Here is a 16934-nt window from a genome sequence, read left to right on the forward strand (position 1 = left end):
GCATGTTTAGCGACTAACAAGTTTTTGGCGCCGCTACCGGAGACTCGGTTTTAATTTTTAGTTTATGTGTTTTCCATCAGTGGTCGTTAAAGTTCATTGACTTGGACATTGTTACTTATCTGTTCTCTTGTCTTATTTCAGGTACTCTAGCGAGGGTGTATGCATACGCGTTCGCGGTCTCGTAAGAGAACTCTGGATAAAGCCGAGGAAGAAGTTGTGGTGGTTCGAAGGGAAGTTTTTGAAGAAGAAAAGAAGGTAGAAGAAGAAGAGAAAGTCGAGGAACCAGTTTTAGTAGTGATGGGAGATCAAGCATAAAATCCTAAGGCTTTGATGGACTATTCTCAACCTAAGATCAATGACATTCAGTCAAGCATCATCAGGCCAGCCATCAAGGCTAACACTTTTAAGATCAAGTCAAGCACGATTCAGATGATACAGAACTCAGTTCAGTTTGGGGGTTACCATACTGAAGACCCCAACATGCACATCTGGGATTTCATCGAGATTTGTGACACTTTCAAGTTCAATGATGTGACTGAAGATGCTATCAAGTTGCGACTCTTCCCATTCTCTCTGAGGGATAAAGCTAAGTGTTGGTTACATTCTCTACCAGCAGGGTCTATCGCCACTTGGGAAGATCTTGCTCAAAAGTTTCTCACTAAATTCTTTCCTATGGCGAAGACTGCTGCAATCAGGAATGCTCTTACTCAGTTTGCTCATCAAACTGGAGAATCTCTGTGTGAGGCTTGGGATCGATATAAGGAGATGCTAAGGAAGTGCCCACACCATGGCATGCCTGATTGGATGATTATAAACTGTTTCTATAATGGATTGGGTGCTACTTCTAGACCCATGCTTGATGAAGCATCATGAGGAGCCTTGTTGGTTAAATTCTATGATGAAGCTTATGAATTGATCAAACTGATGGCTGCTAATGAATACCAGAATCCTTCTCAGGGACTGACTCAGGGAAAAGTAGCCGGAACTCTGGAGTTGGATGCAGCAACTGCTATAGATGCCCAACTTAAGGCTTTGATGATGAAGATGAACACTTTGGCTAATTATGGAGTTAATCAAATTGCTAGTGTCTGTGAGCTTTGTGTTGGTGCCTATGAGACTGATCAGTGTGCAATTTCTAGTGAATCAGCTTAGTTTGTGAGCAAGTTTTAGCGTTCACAGCAACCTGTGCCAGCCACTTATCATCCCAACAACCGCAATCATCCTAATTTCAGTTGGAGCAATATGCAGAATACAGTTCAACAGCCTTATCAGCAGTATTAAGCTAAGCAGTACAACCCCCCTGGTTTTCAGCAACCGCAATATGCACCAAGGCAGCAACTCCAGCAGCAACAAGCTAATGAAAAATCTGAATTAGTGGAGTTGAAGCTTATGTGCAAGAGTCAAGCTATTCTATCAAGACCTTGGAAAATCAAATTGGATAAATTTCTAATACCTTACTAAATCGTCAGCTTGGTACACTACCTAGTGACACTGAAGTGCCAGGAAAGAAGGAAGCTAAGGAGAAGGTAAAGGCAATCACTTTGAGGTCTGGAAAGGTTGTGAATCCCAAACAAACTCAAGTTTCGACTGAAGAAGTTGGGGCTAAAAAAGAAGTAGAGCTGCAGGAAGTAGAAGTGGAACCAAAAAAGACTACTATTGAGCACACTCCTCTTGAGGGTAATACAGGGGAGAAACAGATCTATCCTCCACCGCCTTTTCCTAAGCGGCTGCAAAAGAAAAAGCTGGATAAGCAATTTGAGAAGTTTCTGGAGGTGTTCAAGAAACTTCATATCAACATACCTTTCACTAAGGCTCTTGAGCAGATGCCTAGTTACGCAAAGTTTATGAAAGGTATACTCTCTCGGAAACTGAAGCTAGATGATTTAGAGATTGTCGTTCTCACGGAGGAATGCAGTGATGTGCTGCAACAGAAGTTGCCTCCGGAACTTAAAGATCCGGAAAGCTTCACTATTCCGTGTACTATTGGAAAAGTGTCTTTTGACAGATGCTTATGTGACTTGGGAACTAGCATCAATCTAATGCCTTTGTCAATCTTCAAGCAGTTGGACTTACCTGATCCAAAACCGACTTATATGACTTTGTAGTTGGCCGATAGTTCTATTACATATCCGCGAGGTATTGTGGAGGATGTCTTGGTCAAGGTTGATAAACTCATCTTCCCTGCTGATTTCGTAATTCTTGATTTCGAGGAGGACAAGAAGATTCCCATAATCTTGGGAAGACCTTTTTTGGCAACTAGCCAAACCTTGATAGATGTGCAGAAGGATGAGCTTATAATGTGAGTGCTGGATCAGGATGTAACTTTTAATGTGTTCAATACTATGAAATTTCCTACAGAAAATGAAGAGTGCTTAAAGGTGGAGTTGGTCGAGTTTGTGGTGACTTCGGAACTTGATAACTTGATGAGGTCTGATGCCTTAGAGAAGGCCTTATTGGGGAATTCAAATAGTGAAGATGACGAAGGTGAAGAGCAATTGTAATATCTAAATGCTTCTCCCTGGAAGAGGAAGATTGATACACCTTTTGAATCTCTTGGAATGGAGGAATTGAACAAAGCTCCTAAACGCCTCAAGCCATCTATTGAGGAAGCTCCCACTCTTGAGCTTAAGCCTTTACCTGAGCATTTGAGGTATGCTTTTTAGGTGATGCATCTACCTGAGAGAGTTCAAATCGGCAATTGGTTGGACTATAGCAGATATCAAGGGAATCAGCCCTTCTTATTGCATGCATAAAATTCTGCTAAAAGAAGGTAGCAAGCCTACGGTTGAGCAGCAAAGAAGACTTAATCCGATCATGAAGGAAGTAGTGAAGAAGAAATTTTTTAAGTGGATAGATGCAGGGATCATCTATCCTATTTCTGACAGTTCATGGGTGAGCCCAGTTCAATGTGTGCCAAAGAAAGGTGGAATTACTGTGGTAGCAAATGAGAAGAATGAGCTTATTCCTACACGAACAGTCACGGGGTGGAGAGTTTGTATGGACTACAGGAAGCTGAACAAGGCCACTAGGAAAGATCACTTCCCTTTGCCATTTATTAATCAGATGCTTGATAAATTGGCTGGTCATGAGTATTACTATCTTCTGGATGGCTATTCAGGTTACAATCAGATTTGTATTGCTCCTGAAGATCAGGAGAAGACTATCTTCACTTGTCCATTTGGTACTTTCGCCTTCAGATGAGTTTCTTTCGGTCTGTGTGGTACACCAGCCACATTTCAGAGATGTATGATGACCATCTTTTCTGATATGATTGGCCAGAATGTGGAGGTGTTCATGGACGACTTCTCTGTATTTGGAGATTCTTTCGATGAATGCTTGTAAAATCTTGGACACGTTCTCAAGAGGTGTGTTGAGACCAATCTGGTTCTTAATTGAGAGAAATGTCACTTTATGGCGCGACATGGCATTATTCTTGGGCACAAATTTCGAGTAAGGGTCTTGAGGTGGACATAGCCAAAGTGGGGGTCATTGAGAATATTCCTCCATCTATTTTTGTTAAGGGAATTCGCAGTTTTCTTAGTCATGCGGGTTTTATAGGCGTTTCATCAAGGACTTTTCTAAGATTTTGAAGCCATTGTGCAGTTTTCTAGAGAAAGAAGTCCCTTTCAAGTTTGATGACGAGTGCCTTGCAGCTTTTGAGGCATTGAAGAAGAGTTTAATCAGGGCACCCATTATAACTACACCTGATTGGAATGAACCTTTTGAGATGATTTGCGATGCAAGTGACTATGCAGTTGGAGCAGTTCTTGGATAGAGGAAGAACAACATATTTTATGTGGTCTACTACGCTAGCAGGACCCTAAATGGTTCTCAACTGAATTATACTACTACAGAGAAAGAACTTTTGGCTATTTTCTATGATTTTGAGAAATTTCGATCTTATCTACTTGGGACTAAGGTGACAGTTTTCACTGATCACTCTGCAATTCGATATCTCATCTCAAAGAAGGACTCGAAGCCTAGATTGATTAGATGGGTTCTTCTGCTTCAAGAATTTGAACTAGAGATCAAGGACAGAAATGGGTCTAAAAATCAAGGTGATGATTATCTCTCGCGTTTAGAGAACACTAATGCTACTTCATTGGAAAAGACATTGATAAATGAGTCTTTCCCCGATGAGCAGTTGTTTGGAGTGCAAGAAGATGAACCGTGGTTTGCAGACATTGTGAACTACCTTGTAAGTAATATCATGCCTCCTGATTTATCATATGCTCAAATGAAGAAGTTTCTATATGAAGTGAAGTGGTATATGTGGGATGAGCCATTTCTTTTTGGCAAGGAGCTGACCAAATTATCAGGAGATGTATTCCTTACAGCGAAATAGGGGGGATCTTGCGAGATTTCCACTCAACGGCTTATGGAGGATATTATGGTGGAGAAAGACAGCAGCTCGTATTCTTCAAGCAGGTGTTTTTGGCCGACCTTGTTTAAAGATGCTCACCAGTTCATTTTGAAATGTGATCGATGTCAACGTGTGGGTAATATATCTAAGAGGGATGAGATGCCTCTTAATGTGCTTCTCGAGGTTGAGGTCTTCGATGTTTGGGGAATTGACTTCATGGGGCCATTTGTCTCATCTTGTAACAATCAGTACATCCTGTTGGTGGTTGATTATGTGTCAAAATGGGTTGAAGTTAAGGCGTTGCCAACGAACGATATGAAAGTGGTGCTTAATTTTCTTCACAAGCAGATATTCATAAGGTTTGGAACTCCAAGAGTCATAATCAGTAATGAGGGGTCGCATTTTTTATAATCGCAAGTTCACTGCTATGATGAAAATGTATAATATGAATCATCGCATTACTACGACTTATCATCCTCAGACAAATGTTCAAGCTGAGGTGTCTAACAGAGAGATCAAGTGTATTTTAGAGAAAGTTGTGTGTCCATCGAGGAAAGATTGGTCTTTGAAGCTTGATGAAGCTATTTGGGTGTATGGAACAGCATACAAGACTCCATTAGGAATGTCACTGTTTCAGTTGGTCTATGGTAAGGGGTGTCATTTGCCAGTGGAGCTCGAACATAAGGCATATTGGGCTTTGAAGAAATTGAATCTTGACTTGGATTCGGTTGGAAAGAAGAGAATGCTTCAATTGAATGAACTCGACGAGTTTCGACTTCAAGCTTATGAGAACAACAAAATGTACAAGGAGAAAGTCAAGAGGTGGCATAATAGGGGTCTAGTACTCAAATCATTTGTGTCGGGGTAACAGTTCTTTTATTTAACTCTCGTCTCCGTCTTTTTCCTAGAAAGTTGAAGTCAAGGTGGTCAAGGCCCTTCGTAATCAAAACTATATTTCCGCATGGAGCGGTGGAAATTTTTGAAAATGATTCGGGCCAAGCATTCAAGGTCAATGGTCAGAGGTTGAAGCATTACTATGGTGACACGGCAAACCACGAGGTGGTTAGTTCCGTTCTATTGTCTGCTCTATTTTTCCAGAAGGTAAGCACGCCCACGCTGATTTAGCGCGCGGCCGCGCCATTTTTCTAGAAGGTGAGCGCGCCCACGCTGTTCAAGCGCGCGGCCGCGCCGGGGTCCCGAATTAGAAAAATAAAAACAACTGTTTGAAGAGTAAAAAATGTGATTTTTGCTACAAAATCAATTCCCAACCGAATTTTACTCTTCCACAATCCAAATTTCCCTCCCCAAATCAAATCCATTATTCCCACGATTCCCATAATCAATTCCCACTTCTAAATTATATCTAATTCTAATCTCCCCACCTATAAATACACACACACACTTATACACAAACTTCTCCACCACTTCACAAATTCTCAAACACAAATCTCTCTCAAACACTTAGTTTTTATTCTCTCTTATTCAATCCCAATAGCACCCAAGAGACAAAGAACGCAAGTAGGCAGCAGCACCACCGATTCTTCATCTGTGGGTGGTGTGAGGCCAAGGTTTTCTACTCCTGAGGCTGAAGAGGAGTACACGAGGATTTTCTCGAAGCCTATTGCTAAGGAGCGAGGTTTTCTGCCATCAGGGAAGGATGATAAGTTGTTGGAGATGATTCTTGAGATGGGTAGGATTGCTTTTTATGAGGCTCCCGCTGTTGTGCACATGAGTGTTGTGCGGGAGTTCTATGTTAATGCTAAGGCAGAGAAGAATGGCTTCACGGTGGTTAGGGGGATGACTGTAGAGTACAGTGCTGATGCCATTAGGAGGGTGATTGAGCAGCCCGCAAGGAAGCCCGATCAGGACACTTGGATCTGATCGTTGCGATTCTGTGTGTGCATGAGACTCACTGGAAGTTCAAGAGGGGCACTACCGATTACTCCACGTTCCCTGCGTCGTGCATGAACAGGTTTGCACGAGCTTGGAATTCTTTTATCTTTGCTAACATCATTCCATCTTCTCATGTGCATGAGATTACTGTGGAGCGTGCTCGTTTGTTGTGGGGTATTCTTCAGGGCGATTACATTGATTTGGGGATGGTTATTTATCAGGGGATTTTGAGGTTCTTGAGAGGAGTTACTACGGGTTCTATACCCTATGCGTCCGTTGTGACGAAAGTGTGCCTGGCAGTTGGTGTTTGTTGGCCCGCACATGAGCAGCTACAGCTTCCCAGTGCTCATATCGACAGTTCTACACTGTTGAGTATGCAGAAGTGGTATGGAGGGAAGCTCGATCCTAAGGGGCTTGGTTATTCATATGATCATCTGCCAGGTGGTGTACCAGCAGATCAGACTTTTATGGGAGGTTCTTCGAAGGCCCGTCGAGCAGCAGGGAGAGCTCAATAAGGAGAGGAGGCTGGTTCGTCGTAGCAGGAGGCAGCAGTAGCAGAGGTTGGAGCTGGTTTGAGTTCGACGAAGTATAGGCGTCTAGCGAGGAGGATGGATGCGATGCACGACATCCATAGTCGGTTTGCACATGATCTTACTCAGGCACTTGGGACAGCTTTCAGAGCCACCGGTGTTGACATCCAGTGGCCAGTATTTGGTGAGGACTTCCTGTATTCGCCTCCAGACATGCCTGACACTCCACCCGTTGAGGGTGATGCTTCAGATTCGGAGTAGGTATGCCTGATTCCTTACTATTACCTTCAATGAGGACAGTGAATATTTTAAGTTTGGGGGTAGTAGTTGAAGGAATATCTTTTGTGTGAGTCACATATAGTTGCATATTCATGATAGTGTTAGGTCACACAACACTATAGAAGGGGGTTGAATACAGTGTTTATACAATCAAATCGATTTGAACACAAGTATGTAACAAAGATCAAGTATATTCAATAAACTCTGTTACAATATGAACTGTTGTTCTCTCTCAGTGATGAACAATATCATTAAGAGCTTCTAGGTTACAATGTATAATATTCTCGATAATGATAACAAATATAGTGTAAACCCTAAGCTGTGTTTATATAATACACAGTTACAAGATATATTCTAATTGATATGGAATATAATTCTGTCTCCTAAAATATATCAATCAGATATCTTTTACAAGTCTTCTCATCTTCTAACTCTTTCCATGCATATTATCTATTGTTTTAGTCTTGATCTTCTCCTGTAAATCAGCTTCATTCCTTAACTGAAAGTCTTCCCGCACTTAAGTACTGATATGTATCTTCTGATGACTTTAGTTCTGATATTAAGTTCTGACTACAGTAAGTTCTGATTTCAATAAGTCCTGATATGTCCTGTTGTTAAGATCTGAAAACTAAATACGGATCATATTAGACATGACATCTCAAATATATCTGACAGATAGTTTAGTGCATATAGTTTACATATTTTGCGATGTAGTAGTTTTTTATTTTTGGTAGTTTGTATGATAGTTTGTTCATATAGTTTCATGCATGTGCATAATAACATGATCCCTTCGTTCAAAAAAAACATGATCCCTTAGATGATTTTTCAGATTAATTTGTGATATTGGTGCTAGTGTAGTGATGTCATATTTAGTGATGTTAAGTCTTATCGAATTGATTTGCATGCTAGAGACAATTGTATTTCACTAAGTCTTATAGGTTTCTAGAGTGCTAGATCATGGTCATGGTTTGTTTGTTTATCGAGAATTAATCGCTTATTTATATTTAGAATTTTGGATATTCTCTTAATAATAAATTATCATGGATATTTAAAAATTGGAGAAAATTGGATTTCATTGCTAGTTGTGTGGCTAGGTGTCAAATGGCTAGTAGCCGGCTCATATTTATATGAGTAGTCTAGGGTTGAGCGAGATGGAGCGAAACGCACTCGTTCATAAATTTGTAAAAGAAAAAAAGAAAAAAAAAGAAAAGAAAAAAGAAAAGAAAAGAAAAAGAGTGTTATGTATAATTGATCACGAGTGGGCTCTTTAGTACTTGAGTTATTAAGTTCTTAGGGGACTTTGTGCCTAGTGACCTAAGGCTTTTATAGTCTGGGATCCGTTAACCTAACGCTCGCTACATGGTTACTATAATATAAGTCTTTTGTGGACCTCACTCATTGCACGATCAAATAAGCATAGTTGTTTTGTTTTGTTATGAATAAAAGCATGAATCCATGTAAAACTCCGATATAAGAATTGAAGTGTTATAAGTTATTTTGAGTCTAGCTTTTATTCTATTTATAAGCTTGCGATTGCTTTGATAAGTAGTGAGTCATGATTGTTGATCTAGTTGCGATAGTATATCTGTAAGCAGTTGCACACACGCACGTCTTTGGTTTGTAGATTGATTTGTGGGGTTTGGTTGATCTTTATGTGAATAACTGCATTTGTTAAAATGTTGCTTGTTGATTGGTTTAGTTATTCTATGGGGATCATTGCATTCATTTAGTTGCATTCATGCATTTTTATTTCTTGTTCTTTGAAGCTGTTTATGCTTGAGGACAAACATCGATTCAAGTTTGGGGGTATGTTGAGTGGCATTTAAGACACTTTATTACGCTCCGTAAAGCTTTGAATTGGTGTATTTGTACTCAAGTTATTGTTGTTTTAATGTGTTTTCTAGTGTTTTTACATTTTCAGGCATTTTCCAGGTAATCAGGTGAATTAACATTATTTTGGTGCTAATTTGGTGTCAGGAAGGTGTTGGAATAAAGCTAGTGGAAGACCAGCTCAAATCAAGAAGGAAATAGAAGAAGTCATAATTTTGATCAGAGAGTCAGCGCGCCCGCGCTGTTAAAGCACGCGGCCGCGCCCAAACATCAGAAACCCAGCGCGCCCGTGCTGATCAAGCACGCGCCCACGCTGTGTCGGGATAGAAGAATTTTGATCCCATTTGGCTTTTGAGAGAAAGACTTCTACTTTGCATGCGGCTGCTATATAATCATAACTTTAGGTCATTTTTCATAACTTATCAAGCCAGAGACATATCAGAGCTAAGGAGAAGACGGCAAGAGACCTATAGCACAATTCAACAAAGGCGAAGACGATCTAGTTTATTCTTGTGAATAATTATTTTGAGTTGTAATCTTGGATGCTCGTTTCTTGTTTTGTTGAAACTATACTCTGGTGTTAACTTTATTTTATTATTTGTTATAAAGACTACGTTTATTATACCATGCTTTCATCGGAACCCATGTTGATGATGAGTCTGATTATGGGATATTCGTTATCGTGGGGTTCTAGCGGATTTATTTATAGATTTCTTTAGTTGATATGTTTCGATGCCTTAGTGTGTGGTGATTGTATGATAACCTAGTATTGGTTGGGCTTATTCGTCTTATGAGCGTCGCGAACTTATAAGATAATGTGTTAATCTTTAATGAAGCGAAAGTGAATTTACGGATTTAGAACTTGCCATGCTAGCATAGGTTCATGTATTTGTTATGCATGATTCGTGGGTAATTTTAAACATCTTACTTGCCCTATGTAATCAAGATAGATAACTTGTGCTTAAACCGTTATGTTGTCAAATTTTATAGACATATAGGGTCTCAATATAATTGGTGTCTATCCAGCTTCTATCTTTTTTATGGATGTCTGGTAGTATGGTATTCATACAATGAAAGTTGGTGTTTATCAGTTTCATGTTGTTTGATTAGTGCCATCACCATTACATGCTAAGGTTAAGAACGAAAAGGCTATTGAATGAAGTACTTAATGAAGTTAGAATCTCATGTTTGTCATATATATTAATTCAACCATTCTTATTCTCTTAGTTATAACTGTTAGTTTAATTCTTAGTTATAAACAACATCAATTTGTTATCGTCTTAGTATTGAATAATAACCATACATTGTTGCTTAAGTACATAAATTATACAGTAACCTAAACCAGTCTCTGTGGGAACAAATCTGATTTATATCTTATACTACTTGCGAACGCGTATACTTGCATGTAATTTTAGCGCGTGTTTAGCGACTAACAAGTTGAAATGGTGATAATTGCACTCCTTGGTTAACATCCAGGCTGGAGTACTATTAAAGGTACTATGACCTGTAGCCCCCCCCCCCTAAGTCCATGCCAGCTTCATCAGTATCTTCCCCATTAGACTCACACTACAAGAAAAATATTCATAGACATCGGTTTTTGGCCGATGTCTATGCTATTTATCAACCGATGTTGATGTCGGTGATGTCTATTCTAGACATCGGCCATAACCCGATGTCTTTACTGGCTTAGACATCATTTCTGGCAAAAAAACTGATGTCCATGCATTGTTTTTTACAAAAAATGTTAGAAATAAATAATTTAATAAATAAATTACACCTATTACAACAGATTAAACATATAATGAGCTATGTTTTTTTCACATAGACATCGAATATTTTTATTTGGGTGATGTAAAATCAGATATTAAACATCGATTTTTTTAGTGAAATGTGATGTCTGTATGCCAATATATACATCAGTTTTATCCCAAAAAAAGTGATGTCTATGTTCAATTTAGACTTGAACATGTTTGTCTTTGACATCAGTTGTTTATCTAAAAGCAATGTACATTAAATTTTTTGACATCAATTTTTCTTCTTTAAAAGTGATGTCTATATTTTCACATATATATCAGTTTTATCTCACAAAAACTGATTTGCATTTTATTGGTTGACATCAATTTTTACACAATAAAAGTGATGTATATTTAGTTATTACACTACTTACACAATACAAAAATCAAATTATTCTTAGACCAAAATAACAACCAAAAATGAATTCAATAATAACAAAAACATCCCTAAAGTCTCAATCATATCAAGAATTCCTCTGAAAAGGTTCACAAGCAACTCTGGTTCTCTGTCTAATAATTTAACAATGACAGGTTTCAAATCATTCAACCCAGTCTGCAAACTGCTAGCAGAGTGGCTAATAAAATTCTTTACCACTACCAAATCTGCAGAATCTGATGCCTTCAGCAGCAACTTCAACAGAACAGATACTTCTGGGGAGAAGGAAGAGTACCACCGCGAAAAACTTTTCAACATTCTGCTAATATGCTTCTTAGGACCTGAAGTAAATTTGGTAACAAATGTTAAGTGACCGGCTTAAGTAGTCTACAATTTACCAGTATGCTATAAAGTTTCAAGCTAGCAATTCTACAATAAAACATTGCATATTTATGCTACGTGAATCCAAGAAGGATGTAAAAGCAACCTCACATGATTACAATTTTCACTGAATAGGGCTTATTCCAGAAAATAATATATAAAATAAGTCTCTAAATGGCTTTCTATTAATTATTATGCATCAATATCTCATTAACCAATTAAAACTTAGGACATGCTTTTAGACACTTAACAACAGGTACTGTCCACAAATTATTACTTAAAATTTGTCTGTCCACTAGAATCTCTCATTCAAATCCAGACCCCAAGTCATGCTTTGGGGGGGTACAAATTACAAGAGCAAAGAAAAAAAGAGCAAGGAAAAATCAAAAATGTAAAAGATAAAGGAAATCAAATATACAATCTTGTCTGCAGCCTTGAAAGAAATCTTGCGAGACTTAACTAAGAGAATCTTGTTACGTCCAAAAAGGTTTTTAGAATATTTAACACCTACAAATGCAAGGAAATAAATAAATTGCACAAAAGTAAAACAAATAGTTGAGGTACATTCATGGCTTATCGTAAATGTTATTCCCGTGTACATGCTTCTACAAAACCAAACACAAAATAACCGCCAAAAGTCAGATGCACAAGAAAAGTCAAAATCAAATATTAAACAAATAACAACTTACTTAAAAGTCTCTTCACATAATTTTCCTTGGGTTTAAACATCTATTTAGTGTTACTAAGCACTAGTGTCGCAACGGTGTTAAAACTTCTTAACTTAACTTGCCGCATGCCCCTTCATCCACAATAGTCTATAATTTGTTATCAACTCAAAGCTCCTAATCGATCTTTGCCTTGCTCAAATATCATCAAACAAGGAGAAAAAGAATAAAGTATGGTACCACAAGATAAAAAAATTAATTTTTACCTTTAAGTGAACTACAACATATTCGATGGTCGCCCCTGCTCCAGAGTATTTTGTCTGCAGCATACAAATAGAGGAAGACAATTTAAAATGTTATCAATAAAAGCAAAGGAAATAGAAAAATTAAACAAATAACCAATCAAATTAAGTCATTGATCAAGTTGACTTAAAATCTGTTAATCTAATATACAACCAAACTTTCCTTTCCGACGAAGGTACAGCTATACAGGTTAAATAGTTCACAACTACCATCTAACAGAACAAGATCCTAGAAGTTTATGCATGTTAGTGATCTAGTTGTGAAATAAACTTGACCCTATATTTTAGGAAGCCATCAAAAATTTCCAGAAGACAACTTTTTTAATATTGAACATAATGTTACATCATTAGCCATATATAGGGTCAACTGACTCCAAATATCATAAAATAAGACCACATCTTAAATTATCCATGGCCAGAAGCCAAAACTGGTCCTACATTATAATAATCACAGTTTTGAGCTTTAGCCAGCCTATTATTCATTAGCCTTATATTAGGCAGTAAGTTAAGTTTCATCACTTTGATTTCCCCTTCAACTACTTAACTATAGCATACTGAATTTTTCAAACATGTGTTTAGTACATATACTAGATCTTCTTCTATTTACGTGCAAACCTTGTCAAATGGAGGGACCATGTTTGCAATGTTTCGGACTATAAAGGCTTCTCCAGGCTGAAAATTGAGGATATGAGATGGGCAAACTTGAGAGTCTGAGCAGGCAAACACCAAAAACTGCAGGACGGTAGATAGAGAATACACAATTAGGATCACGACATGGTTTAGTAACCATAAAAAAACTTTGTTACGAGGCAGTAATCACACTAAGATATTTTGGGCGGCATGTATATACTAACCTTTGGGCTCTGCCCCTTGGCAAGCTCACCAAACAAATCTGGATTCTTTCTGCAAAAAGAGGCAGGGCATGAATCCAATTAAAATTCTGCAATCAAAGAAACTACATTGCCGTCCAATGATTTTATTATAACAAAAAATTGATCAATCAACAACTGTCCACATTGTCAAATTCAATCAAACATCAGCTCATTCATCTTCACTTGTTTTCAGGAGACAAAAATAAGACACCTAATAAACAACATCCCTCTGAAATTACCGTTAAACCGGTTAAAAAATGTTGTTGTGTGCGATAGTCAAGTATCTACATGTTATCTGGTAGATCAGGGCCTTTCAAGTAAAGTAATCATGATTGTCACTCAGGGTCAAATGTATAACACCAATCTTCCAACATATAAAAATGTTGTTGGAATCTTGTAGAATGAAGATATAACAAAATGCAAGAATACAATTTAGTATTCTATATTAGACTTTAGTATACTTTACCAGCACCACTAGTCAGACACAGACTACATAAAATGATAATTATAGGAAGCAGTACTTATATAAACAAACGACATATTCATATTCAACAAAACCCTTTAACAAAACTTAGTAACTCGAAAGTAACTCAAGTACCTGGACAAAATTATTCGACTGAACAGCTTTCCTCTCATCTACAACCTTAAAAACAAACAAATCCATAAATTGGCATTTGCCTAATTTCCACAACCATATAACAAGATTCAAATAAAAACCAAACTACTTACCAGATTTAAACACCCGGGGAATCACAATAAAGACAACTAACAAGAAACCCATCATCAGTGTAAGTATAATTTTCTCCATATCCTCCCTGCACACAAATGAAAACCTAATTTACAAAAATCAAAAAAGAAAAATCAAACAAAATTACAAATTTACAGACAAAACACCCAAATTACCTAAATCTTTAAATCTTTTACTCAAACTACGTCCTGTGTACAACAAATTAAAAAGTATTAGTAACTTCAAAAGATATTGAATTAATAAAACATTTAGGGTTTTGATTTATAAAAACCCAATTTATAAAATTAGGGTTTTGATTTCAAAAACCCTCAATTTATAAAATTGGTCTTCCGAGAAGACCATTTCAATTCGAGTACAAAGATAACTTACCAGAGTACAGAACTTAACATAGATAATTAACAAATATGAGATGAGTTGAGTTGAGAGAGATGTAAGCGGAGTAGAGATGGTGAGACGGTGAACGGAGTTCATCGTGATGGTGAGCAAGGAGAGAGAGAGGGGTTCGAGAGAGAATGAAGGGGTTCGAGAGAGAGAGAGGCCGTTTTTATTTTTTAATTGTGTGAAGATAGATGAAGAGAGATGGTGAGGAAGGGGGGAACAAGAAATTGGTGAAGGGGGGAAATTTTGGAACAGATATTGGCAGATTTTGACTAAGGGGGAAAAATTAAGGTAGGCGCGAAAAGTTTTTTTTTTAGGTGAAGTTTAGACATCAGTTTAATAATAACCGATGGCTTCAAAGAACAAAGACATCATAAAAACACGGGGTAATGTCATTAAATCTTTTAACATCAGTGGCACCTACAACCGATGTCTAATGTGTGATGTCTATTGACATTTTTCTTGTAGTGTCATCATCAAAAGAGTCACCAGAATCATACTTAAAATCATCCCCAGCTGTAGGTGGAAGAGATTTGATTGCATCCTTTGCTCTTAGCATTGAATCTGTAGTATGTACCAGATTGAGAATCCTCTCTGCTTCCTCATTGCCCTGAGTAGCCAAAGTCTGATAGGCTGTAACAGGATGAGTAAACATCTCAGCATCTAGGGAAATAGAATCTATGACAGCTTTGTATTCTTACTAATATAGTCTTTTCCTTTCTGCCTCATTGATACTCATTGATTCACTTGCAATGGCTTCCACCCTTATTTCTCCAGTACCTGCCTTTCTCTCATGTTCTCTCTCTTTTTGCATCAAGGGCTCCCCTTGGCTCACCACCCTCACACCCTCACCTTCACCATTTAAGGTGGGACTCTTATCACTCATTTTTGCCACGCTGGAAAAATTAGCATGCATATGTTCACTATTTTCTTCTCCTTTTGCCTGGGAGCAACCCAGCCTCTCACTAATATCACTTCATTCCCTCAATCCTAAGAGTGATTGAACAACTACTACATCATCTGCACAAGTAACAATTTTAGATATTTCAGGAGGTGCAGAGACTATCAATGGATGACTGCTGTTAGGCTTAGACGTCGAAGGACATTCACTGATCAACGGATGAGGAATATATGTCGAAGAAGTAGAAATAATAGAGGTAGGAGTTCAGACTATAGTTGAATATGTGGATATTGATTTTAAATCTAGGTGCACAGATTCTTCTACAGTTTGAGAAAGAATGGGTAACCGAGCCAACAAATCATCAATAAGATGATGCTCAGTTGCACTAGATTTTTGCACCTCCATGAATGTAAGAGAAGGAGAATCAGGAACTGATATGTGTATCATATCCACATCCAAAGAGATAGTTGGAGAGTTTTGTGTATGTGGTGTTTCGATAATGAGAGATTTTAGCTGTGACTCCACATTTGTTGGAGACACATCAATATGAATTTGAGACGGTGCAGTAACTGAGTCTTGGACTACAGTTGGCACTGTGTGTACACCCTGTGACTCCCCCATTGGTTTTGATTTCTTCTTTCTAATATAAGTTTGGCTTTTGTCTGTGTCCCTCACCCTTTTGGCCTGTGCTCTTAGTTGAAAGCTTGTTTAAATAGTTACATCCTTTTGGGAGGCTGCAACTAGTAATGAGATAATTTCCTTATTAAGCACTAAAGTCTGTTGGGAGACTATATTGTGGCTGGTTTGGGTCACACATACCTCACCCTCCTTATCTTTGGGGCTTCTTTAATGTTCACCCCTTCCCTCACCCATCTGCCTACCCTGAGTACTCCTCTCAAGTGAAGTAGTAGTTGTTACAACTGCTGTCTTTTTAGAGACAACATAGGTTGGCTTCTCAGACTTGGATTTAGATTTAGTTTGGGTAGGCATCTATTTGGTCACTGTCACATATGACATTGCCACAATTGAAGTTAAAGAAGTAATGGGTGGAGAAGAGATTGGAGCATAAGTAGTTACCTCAATTACATGTTGTGCCTCAAATATTGGAAGTTAGTTGAGGAGCACTGCATTGTTGAGGTTGTTCCTGCTCAGATCTGCATGTACTCTCTTTTCTTGGACCCAAAAATCAAGCTTGTTATTTGGGTTCTCAATTACAAGGTTCTCAGAAACAAAGTTAGCTAACATCATAAAGAATCTAGCATAATATATGTTCTTTGACCTTTCTTAATATCTACTAATTTATACCATAATTCCATCATGACAGAGTTACTAAAGTTAAAGGATTGTCATTAAAAAGCATGTATTGCATGTTAACCATGGAATAAGTAACTGTATCAAAATTGCTACTTTTTCCAAAAAATACTTTGATAAAAGAATCACACAGAAAGCTCCATTCTTTTATAAGGCCCATTCTCCTAACCTCGCCTAACTTTGTGGGAATGAGAGAATAACCCATAGACCTAAGAATGATGCTCACATCTATGTCTGTATGTGGAACAATAGTATTGTAAATAAAAACATGTTTATATTTCATCATAATTAATACAGTAATCATTACCTTTC

General features: G+C 37.9%; 1 non-coding gene across 1 annotated transcript; it reads right to left on the minus strand.

Annotated features, from left to right (window-relative positions):
* Positions 1-687: 687 nt before the first annotated feature.
* LOC141680918 (small nucleolar RNA R71) lies at positions 688-794 on the minus strand. Its single transcript, XR_012558448.1, has one exon. It is a non-coding gene; the product is annotated as a small nucleolar RNA R71 (small nucleolar RNA).
* Positions 795-16934: the final 16140 nt, after the last annotated feature.

The sequence above is a fragment of the Apium graveolens genome, chromosome 1, assembly GCF_009905375.1.
Source record: "Apium graveolens cultivar Ventura chromosome 1, ASM990537v1, whole genome shotgun sequence".
Taxonomy (NCBI): Eukaryota; Viridiplantae; Streptophyta; class Magnoliopsida; order Apiales; family Apiaceae; genus Apium; species Apium graveolens.